Here is a 19,263-nt window from a genome sequence, read left to right as displayed (position 1 = left end):
AGTCTGCTTCTCTCTTCGTTGTCAGAAGTGCTTACTCTTAGTAAAACAAGGACTCCTTGCAGCTTTGTGAATAGTGGAGTTACACAGTCTGACTTCCGGTTTTACAAAGGTCCTCTGGCCACTGTGCCAAGAGCAGACATCGGGTAAGGGGGAAGCAGGAGGGTCCAACTTAAAGGCCGTAGCCATCTGATATGCAAGCAGTGACGACGGGGTTTTGGACAGAAGTAGCAGAAGAGGTGGTAACAGGTATTGTGACCTGGATCTATTTTGAAAGCAGAGCCAGCAGGACTTGTGACAATTCAGATGTGGTTTGTGAAAGAAAGAGAGGAGTCAAAGATTTATAATAAAGCTGTTTGGCCTGAGCAACTGGAAGGAAGGTGGTACCATCCATGAAGATGGGGAAGAATGATGTGAAGCCAATTTGGAGAAAGATCAAGAGGTCGGTTTTGGAAATGTTGAGCTTGGAGTGTCTGTTACACATTTGTATTTCCTTCCTTCCTTCCTTCCTCCCTCCTTCCCTCCCTCCCTTCCTTCCCTCCTTCCTTCCTTTCTTTCTGTCTCACTCTCTCTTTCTTTATTTCGCCCTGCCCTTTTCCTGTGTAACAAATTACCAGAGGTGGAGTGGATTCAAATAACAGCCACTTATATTCTTGTGAGGCAGAAGTCAGGTAGTGCACGGCTGGATTCTCGGTTCAGGGTTTCACAAGGCTGCAATCAAGGGGTTGGTAAGGCTGAGTTCTTGTCTGAAAGCCCTGGCAAGCAATCCACTTCTAGGTTCATTTAAGTTCTTGGCAGAATTCAGTTTCTTGTGGTGGTAGCACTGAGATCCCTGTTCCCTCGCTCGCTGTCAGGTGTGAGCCACTCTCAGCAACTAAAAGCCTCTCTGAAGTCTTTGCTCCACAGCCTTCTCATCCTTCAGCAATGGAAAATTTCCCTCCTGTTGAATTCTTCTCATGCTTCAACTTTCTGCCTCCTTTTTCTGAGACCAGCTGGAGAAAGCTCTCTGCTTTTAAAAGGCTCATGTGATTAGGTCAGGCCCACCTGGATATCTCCCACCCTCCCATCTTTATTTATTTATTCATTAAATAAATAAATTTGTTCATATTTATTTAATTATTTATTCATTCTTTCATAAATAAATATGTTGGTTAAGTTGGTTAAGTTGGTTAAGCCTGAGCTTAAGCTTAAGCAGGAGAGCTCAGGTCATGATCCTGGAGTCCTGGGATCGAGTCCTACATCAGGCTCCCTGCTTGGCAGGGAGTCTGCTTCTCCCTCTGACCAGCCCCCGCTTCTCATGCTCTCTGTTTCTCTCTCATTCTCTCTTTCTCTCAAATAAATAAATAAAATCTTAAAAAAAAACTATTCACAATTTGCCTGAATTTTATTCTAAGTATCAAGAAACCTGTAAAGGAGCTATGTATAACAAATTATTACAAAAAACATAAGTAACTGTTAAAAGAACAGATAATTCGATTCAAGTATAGGTAATAGCAAAAGCTTAACCATCCTATATTATTTTGGCCCTTTTCTGGAAATATTATTTTATTAAACTATAACTGACATATAACATCATATTAGTTTAAGATATATAGCATAGTCATTTGATATTGATGTACACTGAGAAATGATTAAGACAATAAGACTGGTTATGACATCACCATAAAATCTTTTCTTTTTTTAACCTTAGGATGAGAATTTTCAAGATCTACTCTCTTAGCAACTTTCAAATATGTAATACAATATTATTGGTTAGTTACCATTCTCTCTCTCTCTCTATATATATATATATATCTCCATGTCTTATGCATTTTACACCTGTGAGTTTGTAGCTTTTGATTCCCTTCACCCATTTCACTCACCTCCTTACTTTCCTCCCCTTTGGTCACCACCAGTCTGTTCTCTGTTGTCTATGAGTTCTTGTTTTTTTTTTTTTTTTATTAGATTCCCCATATAAGTGAAATCATATGTTATTTGTCTTTGCCTGTCTTACTTAACTTCACTTAGCATAACACACTCTAGGTCCATCCGTGTTGTTGCAAATGACAAGATTTCATTCTTTTTGATGGCTGAGTAGTATTCCATGGCACATATTCACCACATCCTCTTTATCCATTCACCTATCAGTGAACACTTAAGTTGTTTCTATATCTTGGTTATTGTAAATAATGATGCACTATGCATAGTGGTGCATCTATCTTTTCAACTTAATGGTTTTGTTTTCTTTCTGAGAAATACTCAGAAGTGGAATTGCTGGATTATATGGTAGTTCAAATTTTTTTTTTTAAGATTTATTTATTTATTCTAGAAAGAGAGAGAAAGAGAGAAAGCATGAGTGGGACAAGCAGAGGGAGAGAGAGAGAGAATCTCAAGCACTCTGGGCTGAGTGTGGAGCCCGACACAGGGCTTGAGCTCATGACCTGAGCTAAAACCAAAAATAGGACACTCAACCAATTGTACTACCCAGGCGCCCTGGTAGTTCCATTTTTAATTTTTTGAGGAAACTCCACACTGTTTTCCATAGTGGTTACACCAATTTATATTCCCACCAATAGTAAATGAGGGTTCTCTTTTCTTTGAATTTTTGCCAACACTTATTTCAGGTTTTTTGGGCTTTTTTGATAACAGTTGTTCTAACAGGTGTGAGGTGATATCTCATTGTGGTTTTGATTTGCATTCCCCTGAGGATGTTAGTGATGTTGACCATCTTTTCATGTGCCTGTTGCTCATCCGTATGTCTTCTTTGAAAAAATGTCTATTCAAGTCCTCGTCCCATATTTTAATTGAATTATTATTTTATTTTGTTATTTAGTTGCAGGAGTTTTTTATATATTTTGGATATTAACCTCTTATCAGCTATATGATTTTCAAATATCTTTTTCCATTCAGTAGGTTGCCTTTTCACTTTCTTGATGGTTTCCTTTGCTGTGCAGGGACTTTTTAGTTAGTTATAGTCCCATTTATTTATTTTTGCTTTTGTTGTCCTTGCTTTTGGAGTCAGGTCCAAAAAATCATCTCCAAGAACAATGTCAAGGACTTTGTTGCCAACGTTTTTCTCTAGGAGTTCTATGGTTTCAGGTGTCACATTCAAATCTTTAATCCATTTTGAGTTAATATTTATGTGTGGTGTGAGATGGTGGTCCGGTTTCATTATTTTACATGTAGCTGACCAGTTTTCCCATCACTTATTGAAGAGACTGTCTTTCCCCACTGTATATTCTTGCTTCCTTTGTTGTAAATTAATTGGCCATGTATGTGTGGGTTTATGTCTGGGCTTTCTACTTTGTTCCATTGATCCATGTGTCTGTTTTTATCACAATACCATACTGTTTTAATTCCCACATGTTTGTAATAAGTTTGAAATCAGTGAGGGTGATCTAGCTTTGTGCTTCTTTCTCAAAATATCTTTGGCTATATGGGATCTTTTGTGGTTCCAAATAAATTTTAGGATTACTTGTTCTATTTCTGTGAAAAATGCCTTTGGAATTTTGATAGGGATTTCACTGAATTGGTAGATTGCTCTAAGCAGTAGGTACATTTTAACAATATTAATTCTTCTAATCTGTGAGCACAGGATATCTTACCGTTTATTTATGTCATCCAACCTGTTTCATCAGTGTCTTATTGTTTTCAGTGTATAGATCTTTCACTTCCTTGGTTCAATTTATTCTTAGGTATTTTATTTGCTTGATGTAATTATAAAAGGGATTGTTTCTAACTTTCTTTTAATTTTATCATCTATCCCCATCTCTTCTCCTCACCACTTTGCCCCCCCCTTTTAATATTTAACTGTGTCATCTACCATAACATCAGTATAGGAGGAAGAGCCATCATATTTATAGTCCCAGGGATTTTGCAGTGCATATATACCGAGGGCCAAGAATGTTGGGGGACCACCTTAGAATTCTGCTTACCTCAATATCCAAGAGAAATGTGGAATAGAGGTTTGGATATTCCATTTAGGAGAGAAAATTTGGGAGTCATTGTGATACAGATAACACTTAAAGTTGTGAGACTGAGCTCACTCTGAGTGAATCTAGATATTAAAGAGAAGAGGCTCAAAGACTGGGCTCTGGGGAATGTCAATCTTAAGAGATCTGGGAGAGGAGAAGGAACCAGAAAAGGAAACTGAGAAGGGGTGACTAGTAAGGTGGAAAGAAATCAAAGAATGTGGTATTCTAGAATCTGAATTTTAAGAAAGATTATCAAATATCAATATCAAGTTAATAAATTGTGTCAGGTGTTGCTGCTAGATTAAGTAACATGAACAAAAAGAATTGATCTTCAGATTTAGCAAAATGGGGGTCTTCAGTGACTTTGATGAGAATGTTTTTTTTAATAGAGAGGAGGGAAAGGAAATCTGTCAAAAGTGGAATAAGAAAAAATGCAAGAAGACAAATTTGAAATGGTCTCTCTCAATTCTTCTTTGAGAAGATTTGCCATAAAGGGAGCTGAGAAATGATGGTGGCTGGTACAAGGCAAAGTGGAGCCAAAAATGGGAATAAAAGTGTGGTTAAAGATGGGATAAATAGCAACAAGTTTTTATGTTTAAGGATATAATCAGTTTGAGAGAAAAAGAAATTATCATGTAGCATAGAGAAATGAGAATTGCTGGTGTGGCCTTGAAGAGGCAAAAACTGAAGATCAAATCAACAAGTGGATGAGTCGGTTTTAGATAGGATCATTGGGTATCCTTCTACAGTAACTGGTGGGAAGCAGAATATCTGGTTACCCACTGGGCCATAATCTATAGATGTGTATGTTGTGCTCTGCTCAAGGATGTCTGCCTGAAGAGACTGGGGGAACTGAAATGCAGCCACACTGTGTGCCTTGATGTGGGACCAAATCTACTCAGCAGAAGGAAAATAAAATATCATTTGTGATACATATACTCACAGATGGTGTTATAAGCTGAATCATGTGTCCCCGTGTGACCCCAAATTCATATGTTGAAGGCCTACTCCCCAGTTCCTCAGAATGAGAGTGTACTTGGAGATAGGGTCTGTAAAGAGGTAAGTAAGGTAAAATGAGGTCACGTAGGTGAGGGATTAATCCAATATGATTGGTGTCCTTATAAGAAGAGGAGAAAAAAGAGACATCAGGGATGTGTAGGCAAAAAATGAAAAGAACATGTGAAGACACAGGGAGAAGGCACCCATCTGCAAGCCAAGGAGAAAGGTCTTGGAAGAAACCAAAACTGCATACACCTGATTGTGAACCTCTCACTTGAAGAAATGCAAGACAATACATTTCTGTTGTTTAAACTGCTTAGTCATGGCATTCCCAGCAAACTAATTTAGGTGGGTAGAGGTGGTGGTGGCAGTCTGTGGAAGTTCTTTAAGGATTCAATTTTTCTCAGTCAGGTGTAATCTTTAAAATGTAGGCACAGAGATGCGGTTGCTACAATGAATACTATTTAAATTATTTTCTTCTTTTCATGTTTTTGTTGTTTATTTGATAAAATCTTATCATAGATATTTAGTTCATCAGTTTTGAGACTTTCAACGTTTTCTGCAGCTGCTAGAGCAGTGAGATAAGGAAATTGGAGGCATAAGGAAGAATAAAATTGTCATTATTTGTGGATCTTATTTATGTAATTACCAAACAATATAAACAAATTTTTACTAAAGATTAAAAAAATACACAAACTAACCAGACTGTTTAAAGAAGAAAAGCAAGGGAATGATGAACATGGGATTTAGTGGGGAGTGAGGAGATGGGAAAAGGGACTAAGTGGCTGGATGTTAGTTGTTACCATGTCACTAGCTTATGTTTTGAGTGGTGATTTCATGAATGTTTATTACATTATTAAAAATGCCAAATAAGTAATCAACCAACTAAATAAACATGAGCTAAGCCTGGACCAATGATGAATGTGTACGATGAATGAAGAATTACAATTAATTGAATTTTGTGTAACTTGGACACAAATAAAAAAAATAAAAATGTATCCATAATCACAGTGTTTAGCAATTTGCAATTTATAAACTATTTTCACACCACTGCTTGTCTAATAATCATTTGAAATATCTCATTCGATTTTCAGGATGGTTCTGTAAGGTAGAAATTTATCATCATTTTCCAGTAAGGACAGGGATCTAGGAATATTAAATAAATGTCACATTGCTCATGGGTGGTGTTACTAGAACTTGAAGTGTCCTTCTAAACTTCATGCCAAATATCATGTCTAGCAATGTTTTCTAAATTGTTGAGTTGAAATCCTGAGTCTAAAATCATTCACTGTATTTGGATGTTGTTTGATTTGCCTTGCTATGATCGTACACACTGCCTTTATCTTTCAGACAAATTCATTGAATTCTTTTAACACTCATGTGTGTAAGAGCTGTCCATGTTTGAAAATTAAAATAAACAGATTGATGTAATTGAAATTTAGCTGTTCAGATAGTGAAAGAGTACAGTATTAAATTCTGATCCAATCCTTAGCCAATATTGGTTCCATTGTCTTACTATTCCACTAAAATCAGGAAATGAAAGTAACCTGAAAAATGCAGACACTCCTACCCCACAAGCTTGATAACAGACTGACTAGAAACCAATTAACACGCATGAGGATGTAAATGAGACTCGAGGTTTCTCTCTCAGTGAAGGAGGGTAGAGTGACCTTAAGATGACCATTTCATTAAGAAAGGTCTTACAAAATGGGATTGGGAGGGAGACAAACCATAAGCGACTCTTAATCTCACAAAACAAACTGAGGGTTGCTGGGGGGAGGGAGTTTGGGAGAGGGGGGTGGGGTTATGGACATTGGGGAGGGTATGTGCTATGGTGAGTGCTGTGAAGTGTGTAAACCTGTGATTCACAGACCTGTACCCCTGGGGATAAAAATACATTATATGTTTATAAAAAATAAAAAAAAATCTTAAAAAAAAAAGAAAGGTCTTCTCACCAATACTTTTGATTTGCCTTATTTATTCTTTTATAATGTCAAGTTATGGCCGGTGTTATTATTAAATTCTATTTAATATAGCGTATTCACTTTTCTATCTTCAAAATATTCACCCAGAAGAGGGAGAAAGAAGTTAGAAACAAGTATTCTTTACTGTTTTTTGATTGGGAGCATTATTTTACTAACTTATTCTTGTAGTTCAGTGAGACACTAATTTTTCAACTGTTTTTTTCAGTTTTACAAGAAATGTTGTGCACTTCAAACCTATTTCTTCTGCAACATTTTTATTCAGAAGCTGTGGAGAGTCATAAACCTTGTTTGCAGCCGTGTCTCTGCTCAGAGTGTGAGTCACTCCCCTGGAAGACAGTGTTGTGTTCTGCTAACAGTATGTTGGTTCTGACTTCGTAAATAATGTCAAACCGCATCAAAAGTTTAATCTGAAGATATGCTACATGAAGCATGAATTCTTTCATATTATATACTCTCCTGATCCATTCACCAAAGTTTAACCTATTGAAATTTTGGAAACTATTCTAACTCTTTAATGACATTAGGTGTCATACTTTGATAAGCAACTTTCCTACATTGAATATATAAGCAAGTAAGAATACCTTTCAAACTACTTAACATTTAGGTACAGGATGAGACCGTGAGCATATCTGAGACAATGAGTATTTCTGAAAATATCTTCAACAACTTATTTCATAATCAGAAAAAGCATGTGTTTTATGGATATGGTCATGTTAAGATGTTCTAATAACCTTCCTGTATCTTTGAGACATTAAAAACCTTTTTTCTAAAAGCATTTTAGTTTTTTAAATGGGTGTATTTTACTAGTACAGATACTAACTTGTGCCTGAATTACTTTAAGCCAGAATAATTGTACATATTAGCACATGAAAAAAAAGATGAGAATGATTATGATTAACTTCTACTTTTATTTCATAATTCTAAACTTCATGAGAATTTCAACATTGCAGGGATATACAATCTAGTATTCATTATATACAGTTGAACCTTGAACAACACAGGGGTTGGGGTGCCAACCCCCCCATGCAGTTGAAAATCTGCATATAACTTTTGACTCCCCTCAAATTTAACCATTAATAGCTTACTGTTGGCCAGAAGCCTTATCAATGACGTAAACAGTTGGTTAATGCATATTTTTATGTTATATGAATTATATGCTGTATTTTTGCAATAAAGTAAGGTAGAGAAAGGAAAAGGTTAAGAAAATTAAAGGAAGAGAAAATACATTTACTTTATTCTACTGTATTTGTTAAAAACAAAAATATGTGTCTAATTGGATCTGTGTAGGTCAAACCTTTGTTGTTCAAGAATCAACTGTACTTAAATCAGAAAATTTTACTTGAAAAAAATATATTATTAAGAAAATAAAATTCCCGGTGCCTGGGTGGCTCAGTGGGTTAAAGCCTCGGCTCAGGTCATGATCCCAGGGTCCTGGCATCGAGCCCCACATCAGGATCCCTGCTCAGCGGGAGCCTGCTTCCCCCTCTCTCTCTGCCTCCCTCTCTGCCTACTTGTGATCTGTCAAATAAACAAATAAAAAGAAAGAAAGAAGAAAGAAAATACAATTCCCAAAACAAACAAACAAAAAAACAAAAAAACTTCACAAAAAAACCCCAAAAAAGCAATGAAAAAAGCAAATACAATTTTATCATGGACTGGCTTTTTTCTTCCTACTGGTGATATTCCTGTCTCCCCCACCCCCGGCCCCCACCCCACGTTCAACTTCTCCTCCTTACCTATCCAAAACTCAGAAGTCCTTTAAGATTTATCTCAAATTGTTACCCAGTGAAGCCTGACTTGCGCACTCCAGCCTTGGTTAAGCTCTGCTTCCTGAGCAGTCATACACTTTATCGCTGTATCATTGATGCAGACACAATTATTGTAGAACTGATGACATGCAGCCTCCTGCGGTATTACATACCATTTAAAAATTTTCAGTGCAGTAATTATTCTTTCTCCAGTAAGTTTCTAAGATGTCTGAAGACAGGTGGGTCTTACCTTTTGTTCTGAGTGCTATATATATATATTTTTTTTTTTGATAAAACTTTTTTTAAGATTTTATTTATTTATATATATATATATATAGAGAGAGAGAGAGAGAGAGAGAGAACACAAGCAGGGGTGAATGGGAGAGGGAGAAGCAGGTTCCCTGCCGAGCAGGGAGCCCGATGCTGGGCTTAATCCCAGGACTCTGGGATCATGACCAGACCTGAAGGCAGATGCTTAACTGACTGAGCCATCCAGGTGTCCCTGGATAAAACATTTTATTCATTTATTCACCTGTTACTTATCCAGTGCTTACTATGAGTCCGGGACTTTGCTAAGTGCTGGTATACAGGATTTGCTATTTATTAATTCAACATGTTTTTGAGTGTCTAACAGCTGCTGGAGTCTTGAGATAACAGGCATAAAGTAAATTCAATTTCTAATTTGTGTACCTTCCATCTTAGTAGGGGAGACAAACAATAAAGAAATAAATAATCTATATGCGTTATCCAGTAGTTCTAAGGGCAATGAAGAAAACGAAACAAGATAAAGCGATAAGGAGTTGATAGAGTGTGAGTGTGGGGATACTTAAGCGAAGATGGTGAGGAAGGTTCTCTCTGAGATGTGGCTTTGGAGCAGGGAGCTCTCTGACAGGAGAGAGTTCTTGGCCAAGAGAAGAGCAAGTTCAAGTGCCCGGGATGGAGGTGTTCTTGGCATGTAAGGCTCAGAGTGACAGGGAGGGCTTCCTGAAGGTGAAGTCAGAGGGGAGGCAGGAGCAGCTCAGAATGGGCACTAAAGGATTTGATTCTATATGTGGTGGAAAGATGTTGGAGGTTTTAAGCAAGGCACTGATATTGTCTGATTTATGATGAATAAGACAAATTAAAAGATCTTGGAACTGCTCTAAAGAAACTGAAAATCTATTATTCAAAGTTCTACTATACAAACATTCATAGGCATTCTTATTAAACTATGGAATTAAAAAAATAAATTTACTAAAAATTAAAATATTCCTGCTTTGTGTATGGTCTATGTAGAGAGAGAGTGCATGTGCGTGTGTGTGTGTAAATGTGTGTATATGTATATATATATGTAATTGTAGGAAGAGACACATCGCAAATTTAAGTGGAAAATTATAACCTCAAAAGTTCTAAAGATGCAGAATGCAGCATATTTTCATATTTCCATATTTTTCATATTTTGTATTTTCATATTTCCGTATTTTTGTATCTCCAAATGCCAAGGTATGACTTAATATTTTATGCAAGAATATAAATTACTATTATTTGTTATTTTATTTACTTATTTATTTATTTTGCTTTTACTTCTTTATTTGAGAGAGAGAGCGAGCAAGAGGGAGAGAGCATGAGCAAAGAGGGGAGGGAGAAGCAGAGGGAGAAGCTGACTCCCCGCTAAGCAGGGACCAGAATCCTGACCCCAGCCAAAGGCAGACACTTAATCGACTGAGCCTCCCAGGTGCCCCTAAATTACTGTTATTTGAATTGTAGGTCCCAAAGAATATTTGACAAATATTTACAGCACTTGTTTGCTACAAGTAAGGGCATAGTGATTGGTTATAAAGTGGATCTTGAAGAAATGTGAAATAGAAAGATAATTGTATGATCTTAAGGTATTAAATAATCAAAGATCCTTTCATGCTTCTGTCTGTAATGAGATTTTAGCCCTGTAACTAAGGGATCTGGTTTGTAATATTCATTTTGATGATGTGATAGGTGACTTTGAGCAAGACCACAATGATGGAAACAGCTAATGCTAATTGAGTGCTTGTTCTGTGTCAGGCCCTCTGTGAACCGTTCCCTTCATGCTGGTGTTTTCTTGCCAGAGTTGGGAACCAAATGAGACATACAACAAAACTGGGCAGATGGAGAACCAAGTACCAACTTTATGATGAATGAAGCTATTATCAGACAGTGTGGTAACAATAGGTTTCCAAATACTGAACCCAGGGATAAGATAGATTTCTGCATGCAGTCTTGGGCCATGCTGGTGGAAGGGCATGCTGAGACATATAGAACAGAGCAAAACGGAGTCTTCGGTGGGTATTCAATCCTAGGATAAAGGAGAGCAAGGATCTGGGCTACACCATTCTACCCGTTCTTCCAAAGCAATAGTTGGATGTATTTAAGGAAATTCCCTCTTCGTTGAAGTTATGCGAATGGAGAAGAACCTTTTCCTTGGTAATGAATCTCATTTAATTCTCACAGAAACCCTCTAGAATAGGTATTATTATCACAGAAACAAAGGCCCGGAGAAGTGAAGTGAAGGTTGTTGGCGACGTCCCACCATGAGGCCACGGTGGAGACATCCTTGAACCCAGGCAGTCTGGTCCCAGACTTCACATTCTCACCCACATGCCCTCCTGCTTCTCTAATCTTTTTGAGCTGAACTTTCTTATCTGAAAAATGACAGGGTTAGGCTAGAAAAATCTCTAAAAATTCCTTTCGGCTTTAAAATGCTTTAATATGTCTTTTGGTTTATTGTAGAAATATCTGGGTGTGTGAAATATTTGAAACTCCTCAGGCAAGGGATAATATGGGACAATATTACATACAACTTAAAATGTTATTTTGATGAAAAGCCACAGTAGGTAATTGTAACCCAATTCTCTTTTCAATGTGGAAAACTTAACAGTTTAAAAAGGAACAGACAGATGGAATTTTGCTAACACGTCCAAGAAGGAAATATGATTTCACGTGCATATTATATGCAAGTTTATGAATGAAGTCATAGTGTCTGGAACCTAGGTAGGAAACTATGATGAAAATCAGTGAAGTAAAATATCAAAATAAAACATTGCATGACAACTCTTAATGGGTAGCGATGTTGGCGCCTTTAATAAAAACCACTTAGGAGTATTAACGTGAGACATAAGTGGCTAAAGGGTTCTGAATTTCCCTGGTGATAGTCATATATCAAAATGGATGTTAGCTGGCAATAATTCAAGCAGCAACATACTTAGCATGCCACACTGTTGAGATGCCCAAGTCGTGATCATGGACGGTAAACGGTGACATTTTACTTTATGTCAAATTTAAGCAGGCAACTTTGTTCATAATTTCCTAAGAGCTTGTTGGAGCCAAGATTTAGGATTATAATCTCAATTAAGGATGGAAAGTGTGATTTAGGTAACGAAATCACCTTTGTATACTTGAAAGGATAGAGGGATTATCAGCCTGTTTCCAGGGAAGCTGCTTTCAGTGTCTTCCCGGCAGCAGAGAATTTACCCCACCTTTGAAAACACTCTGGGCATTTTGGAACAATATTTTTAATTGAAGATTTAAAAAAATCACTTTAAAATAATATGCTTTCAAAAATGGCTTCAGGCCAATGTAAGTTCTTTTTAAAAATCAAGACTTTATTCATTTATTTAGAAAGAAAGAGCACATGCACGAGCAAGGGGAGTGGTGGGGGGTGGAGTAAAGAATCTCAAGCAGACTCCCCGCTGAGTGGGGACCCTGCTGCTGGCAGGACCCTAGATCATGACCTGAGCTGGAATCAACGATCAGATGCTTAACCTACTGAGCCACCCAGGAGCCCCAAACCGATATAAGTTCTAATCATATAATTAAGGTTCAAATAACTTCAGTTTTTCTGTCAAGTTAATTTGGAAGTTGGCAAGTGTTGAGTACCTTTATTTAATACAATATGTTTAAATTCTAGCTGATGAGCTTTCTTCTACTTCTCCACCAAAACCAAAAAATTTTAAAAATGGCATTGCCTTTACTAATTAAATAATATATCTTGGATAAACATGAGTTCTGAAAAAAGGTCATTTTCTTTTTTCAGGGGTTGCCTGGGTACCATGTATAACTACCGTTTTAATTCTCCACTTGTATCTATCATTCTTTTTAGTAGCATTATTTTCCAGACCATATCTCAGGACTTCCTTCTGGAGAATACTTTTTCTGTTTGGTTAAAAAGAGATTTTCTTTGCCTGTTGGAACTTCATGTATATTTACTCTTTCCAAAGCATGTGTGTGTTTTGAAATTAAATCTTTGAAGATTATGACACAAGGGATGCCTGGGTGGCCCAGTTGGTTAAGCATCTGCTTTTGGCTCAGGTCATGATCTCAGGGTTCTGGGATCGAGTCCTGCATCAGGTTCCCTGTTTAGGGATCCTGCTTCTCCTTCTGCCTACTGCTCCCCCTGCTTGTGCTCTCTCTTTTTCTCTGAAAAATAAATAAATAAAATCTTAAAAAAAAAGATTATGACATGAGTGGGATGTTATGATTCTTGATTTTCAAAAAGAGTCAAAGCAAAAGAATGATTTCTAATGGCACAATTTATATGTATTATAAATTGTTTCCCTTAATATGTATATTTTACTGACTAATAACTCAGGATAAAGGACATGAATTAGTAAGGAACAAAGCTGGATCGTTCAAAAAGTAAATGACAAATGTCAAGTACTCTAGAGCAGGGTGGTTTAATGAAATAAAGAGTAAAAGCCCCAGGGTTTTTTTCCCTCATTGCAATATTATAAAGTATAATAAAGTTTCTAAACACATAACATAAACTAAAACTATATTATTTGACTTCTAACAAATTATGTTGATGGCTTGTTACAAACAAATGAATAATAAGTAGTAAAAATAAATGTATAAGTAAGTCGACATGTATTTTAAAACCTCTAATAATATCCAGGGTGTAATGATTATGGAGATTCCGGGAAAGGGGATGTCTGTCTGAATAGTGAGATTTCATTTGCTGCTTATTTTGAGAACAGTCACTTGGACCTCTTGTGAAATAGTCTCTTGTGATTTCTCCACCTATTAATAGCTTGCTTTGGGCCTGATGGCTTCTAATCAGTGAATAATGGTTACTGACTGGGCCACAGTTATCAACAGCAACAACAGTAGCATTTATGGGCTTTTAGTCCTCATAACAACCCAGTGAAGTAAGGCTTATAATTACCTTCATTTTTACCCATATGCAAACCAACACTCGAAGAACTGAGGTCATTGCCAGAGACCATCAAACAATGTAAGTGTAACAGATATGTACTGTGCTCCTGGTATGTTCTAGGCGCTATGCTGGTCTCAACAGAATGGAAGACAGCCTGTGTTCTCAATTGTTGTTTGAGGGGAAACATGATTTTCCAGGCAACTACCATTTAGACAGCTAAGACCTAGTGTAAGAAGTACAGCACTGGGGTGCTAGGAGATACAGAACACGTGCATAGGGTGTGAGGGAACACTTCTGCAAGCAGAAAGTAGTGGAGCTGGGTAGAAGCATTCTCTTTCTTGTGTGCACCTTGCTAGCAAACATAGATCGTGTTCCTCCTTACTCTTTTAGTTGTACAAGGTTTTAGGTCTCTGCAAGCATATTATAGCTCACTCCAATACCACATGGGAAACGACTCCTCTTTTGCATATGTAATACCAGAATAGACCTTACATTTATTTTCAGGGCTGTGTTTAGGAGACTACTTAGCGAATTTGCCAAAGAAAATACATACTTGAGAAAAACACCGAAGAATTCTCGAGACACATGGATTCCACAGCCAATTGTTTCTAAGATCTGGTTGCTATTTATAAACTCTTAATTTTAATATAAGATGTTTTAGCTGCTGGAAAGTATTTTTTCTTTTCATTTTAGAAGTTCAGCTTTGCATGTACTTTCTACGTGGGATAATTTGTATGAATTTACGGCATTGGAGAGTCATCTGTAGATCTGACTAGGTTTAAAAATGAACAAGACATACTTGGTTAGTCGTGGAAGCTTTGAGCAGTGGGAGTAGAGCGCCAGGAAATTGTCTGCCAAACATGTCTTTTTTAGGAACTGCCCCTCCTCTCTAAATTCACATGTTGCCGTAGATGTCACCAGGTTTTATAAATGTCACCCTTGATTAGTTCAGTGTGGGAAGAAACTCCAAGCTGGGCTGAGCATATTATCTCACTATTTTGACCTCATTAATTAGGCTTGGCTGGTCAGAGTCCATTGTTTCCATCCCAAATGGGTTGATGACAACTCAATTCTAGCACTGCCTACCTGGAATTAGCACCAGACTCCACAGGTTAAGAGCTCAGGCCTCCACAAAACTGCCCTGAGCTTAGAAACCAGATGCAAGTGGGGTCCCCAGGTAAGCCACACTTCTGACTGACCTGCTTCAAATTTGGGGGTTTCTTTGGCTCTTTGGTAATTTAATAAAACTCACAGAACTCAGGAACGTGTTATATTCATGATTAACAATTTTCTTATAGAGGACACGACTCAGAAGTAGCCAAATGAGAAAACTGCATAGGGCAAGGTCTGGGAGTGTCTCAGACACAGAGCTTCCATGATTGCCCCATAGAGTCAGGGCCCCTCTCTCTCTCCTGGCACATCTCTGTGCCAACCAGAAAGAGCCTTGGGTTGAATTTTTATTGGGGTTTCACTAAGAAGTATGATTGATGAAATCTTTGGCTGTGTGATTGATTCAGTTTCCAGCACCCATCCCTCTCCCTGGAAGTTCCAACTGTCTAGTCACATGCCAGGTCTTTCTGGTGACCAGCCTTCAGGGTTCCGAAGCTATCTTCAGCGCCCACCAGAGATTGCTTCATTACCATAACAAAGACACTTATTTATCATTCAGGAAATTCCAATGGTTTTTAAAGCTCTGTGCCAGGAACCAGGGACCAAGCCCAGATAATATTCTTTATTATACCACAGAGTTCACGCTTGGAAGTTCTGTTATTGGAACGGAGTAAGAGAATCCAATCTCTTTAGAGTCCTGTGCTGTGTTATGTAAACCTTAGGGCTGTTGGCTGCCATGTTTCCCCCCAGGAAAACAGAGGCCAAGGTGTAGAAAGGAAAAGAAATGAAGCAGATGCACAGAGAGAAGAGAGGAATGGGGGAGAGAGTGAGCCCACAGAGATTTGAGTCTCTAATCCACCATTGTCCTATCCTTGATTTCTATGAGGCTTCACATCACCTTTACCAAATATTCTTTCCCTCTTCCAACTTCATCTAACTCTGGCTGAGTTTCCCAAAGTCCTAGCTGAGTGTCTACTTGTAGAATGAGCCAGTGAGCACGTGTATGGAAACGGAAGTGCGCGGACTTCAATCACGTGAAGCTATGGGCAGGGTTGGTATCTACTTATTCCGCATGGCACAGAAGGTCATGTGCTGCCTTGTGCAAATGCTAATCTCGTTACTCTGCAGAATGGCCAACATGGGTATGTGGGGAATACTGTCCACCCATTGTCAGGTGTTTCCTTCCACACACAGGTGTCTGGAAGCAAGGACCTGTCTGTCTTTGTAAGATACTACTGTAGCAGCTGCAACAGAATTGGAATGTGTGGCTCAGCCTCAGGGTTTACAGGGGCTTACCCGGAATCTGCTGCTGGGTGCAGATACACTTTAGTTATCACGGCGGTAGTGGCCTTACTTGCCCCCGTTGGCCTCCCTCAGTGGCCTGGGATTTCTATGAGTTCCTTGTGAGGCCCCACAGTTGTGACTTGGGGATTTTTTTTTTTTTTTTTTGACTTAGGGATTTTAAGGGTGAACAAATGATAAAATTCTGAGGAATACTTGATAACATATAATTTCATTCAGGGCTTTGCATCTTCTCCTGAGGGGGTCCATGAGTGTTATTACTGTGTGTAGAACATTCTTGCCTCATCTCCACGGCTTTTGCATGTGCTAGTCTCTCTGCTCTGGGGGCCTATCCCTGAAGCCTCCGCCTGACTTATTTCCTTAGGACCTTGAGGCAGTATCCTGTGGATGGGTCAAGTGCAATCTCCTTAGGGATGTCTCCCTGACTCCCCTGTCTGAATGGCTCGCACTTTTTCTTTGCCCCTCTATCCTGCTAATTTTACTTTTAGCACTTGTTCAACGTCTGACACTTTGAACATTTATTTGTTTACTTGTTTATTGTCTGTCTGCTCTTCTAGAATGTAACATCTTTTTTTTTTTTAAAGATTTTTATTTATTTATTTGACAGAGAGAGATCACAAGTAGGCAGAGAGGCAGGCAGAGAGAGAGGAGGAAGCAGGCTCCCCGCTGAGCAGAGAGCCCGATGTGGGGCTCTATCCCAGGACCCTGGGATCATGACCTGAGCCGAAGGCAGAGGCTTCAACCCACTGAGCCACCCAGGTGCCCTAGAATGTAAAATCTTATGAAAGAGGGCTTTTCTCTATTTTGTGTATTGTTTCATCCCAGCACCCAGAAGAGTTCTGGGCACGTCATTGGCACCCACAAAGATGTCTTGAGTAAAAAGAGAAATGAAGCTGCATACTATGCAGCCATCAAAAGAAATGAAATCTTGCCATTTGCGACAACGTGGATGGAACTAGAGGGTATCATGCTTAGCAAAATAAGTCAATCGGAGAAAGACAACTATCATATGATCTCCCTGATATGAGGGAGAGGAGATGCAACATGGGGGGTTAAGTGGGTAGGAGAAGAGTAAATGAAACAAGATGGGATTGGGAGGGAGACAAACCATAAGTGACTCTTAATCTCACAAAACAAACTGAGGGTTGCTGGGGGGAGGGGGGGGGGGGGGGGGGGGGGGGGTTATGGACATTGGGGAGGGTATGTGCTATGGTGAGTGCTGTGAAGTGTGTAAACCTGGCGATTCACAGACCTGTGCCCCTGGGGAAAAAATATATGTTTATAAAAAAGAGAAATGAAGCAATGCTTTTGCTACCCAGTACCTTTGGAATACTCTGGGGGAGCTTTCTGCCTTGTCAGTCTTGCCTCTGCAAAAAGGCAAGTCAGGTACTTGATTTGACTTGCCTAAAAGCTGGGGCAGAGATCAGATGTACCCCCCAATACTCTGGATCAGAAGACAGCAACCTCTGGAAGTATGTACTAGGCAGAAGATGTGTGTGTGCATGCACGTGTGTGTGTGTGTGTGTGTGTGTGTGGTGTGTAAAGGCACATCGATGGTGGATGTTCTAGTGGCCAAAGCCCAGTGCCCCTGGTGTGAGCTGCAGCTTCTATGGCTGATGGAGTTGGCCGTGGATTTTTCTGTGGAACAGTCTTGTGTGTTCAGAGCTTGTACTTGGCTGCTTCCAGGTTTTATTCTTTTTCCTTCCCACAGAATTTGTGAGCAATGTAAGTTATTTTTGAAAAATTTTTTTTTCTATTTAAATTAGAGTTTAAGTGAGTTCTGTTGTCGGCAACTGGGAATCCTAACTGATTCACAGCTGGTTTGAATCCGAATAATAGATCTGAAAGTCTACAGTTTTTAAAAGCAATTTAGTGGCTTATAAGCTAGAACATTCTTTTGGTTAGACCTTAGTGTTCATCTGGTCAAATAATTTTCAATCTTTTTTTTTTTCATAAAATTATTTCTTCAAGTGAAATTTTATAAGAAGGTGGGCATCCAATATTAAGAACAGATAAAACTGAAGGCACTTGAGGGAAAAGGTGGGAGATGTAAGAATCCTTCACCTCCCACTTCCCTCACAGTGTCTAAGGCCTCTTCTTGAGTCCTGAAGGCACTCCAAAACATGAGAATTCACTGACAACTAACCTCATTTTCTAGAGAAGGAAATGGGCACACAGGAAAGTGTAAAAGAAACACGTTTATAAGAGAACAGTCACTGGGACCCATTATCTCCACACCAGCCCAGAATTTTTGTATCACACTGCTCTGTACACTCAAAATAAGAAAGGAAAGTAAGCATTCTCTTTTAAAGCTTTTTTTTGGGGGGGCATAGTTTGAGTAGCAAAACAAATAGTCTGTTTAAATTGAGGAATAAAATATCAGATAAAAATGTTTAACAAATTTAATTAAAAAACTTACTTCCAATAGTGTATTTGAGAGCACTTTTAAAGTTAACACAATGTGTTAACTCAAAAATATTTTTTTAATTCAAAAATATATGTCAGCCAATAAATATTTTCCTTAGGATAAAACCTTGTTTCAAGATTTCTTACCAGTATACGATACTCTAACTGCTATACGTTATACTTTTAAAATGCAAATGCATTGAAAAAAATGAATCAAAACAATATTAAAACAGATGGTAAGCCCATCTAGATATATTTATCCTTTGACAAGTCTAGTAAGATCAAATCGGTGAAACAGACAAATGTTTCCTTGTCTAACTTGTGCATATGTATTTTCTTTTTTTTTTTTCAAAGATTTTATTTATATATTTGACACAGAGAACGCACAAGCAGTGAGAGTGGCAGGCAGAGAGAGAGGGAGAAGCAGGCTCACCTGCTGAGTAAGGAGCCCGATGTGGGGCTCGATCCCAGGACCCTGGGATCAAAACCTGAGGTGAAGACAGCGGCTTAACAGACTGAGCCACCCAGGCGCCCCAACGCATGTCTGTTTTCTTTGGCAATGCAGATATAGCAAAACAAACTCCTTCAATTAGTCAATG

General features: G+C 38.5%; 1 long non-coding RNA gene across 1 annotated transcript in view; it reads left to right on the top strand.

Moving 5' to 3' along the window:
- Window positions 1–283: 283 nt before the first annotated feature.
- The window catches only part of LOC116866749, a 50,622-nt gene continuing 31,642 nt past the window's right edge, over window positions 284–19,263 (top strand). The window contains exon 1 of the long non-coding RNA XR_004382454.1: window positions 284–439. This is a non-coding gene — a long non-coding RNA (uncharacterized LOC116866749). The remainder of the gene's footprint in view (window positions 440–19,263) is intronic.

This window comes from Lontra canadensis, unplaced genomic scaffold, assembly GCF_010015895.1.
Source record: "Lontra canadensis isolate GAN:19392208 unplaced genomic scaffold, GSC_riverotter_1.0 scaffold10, whole genome shotgun sequence".
NCBI classification, from domain to species: Eukaryota; Metazoa; Chordata; class Mammalia; order Carnivora; family Mustelidae; genus Lontra; species Lontra canadensis.
Note: the sequence above shows the minus strand (reverse complement) of the source record. Positions and strands in the feature narration are given on the sequence as shown.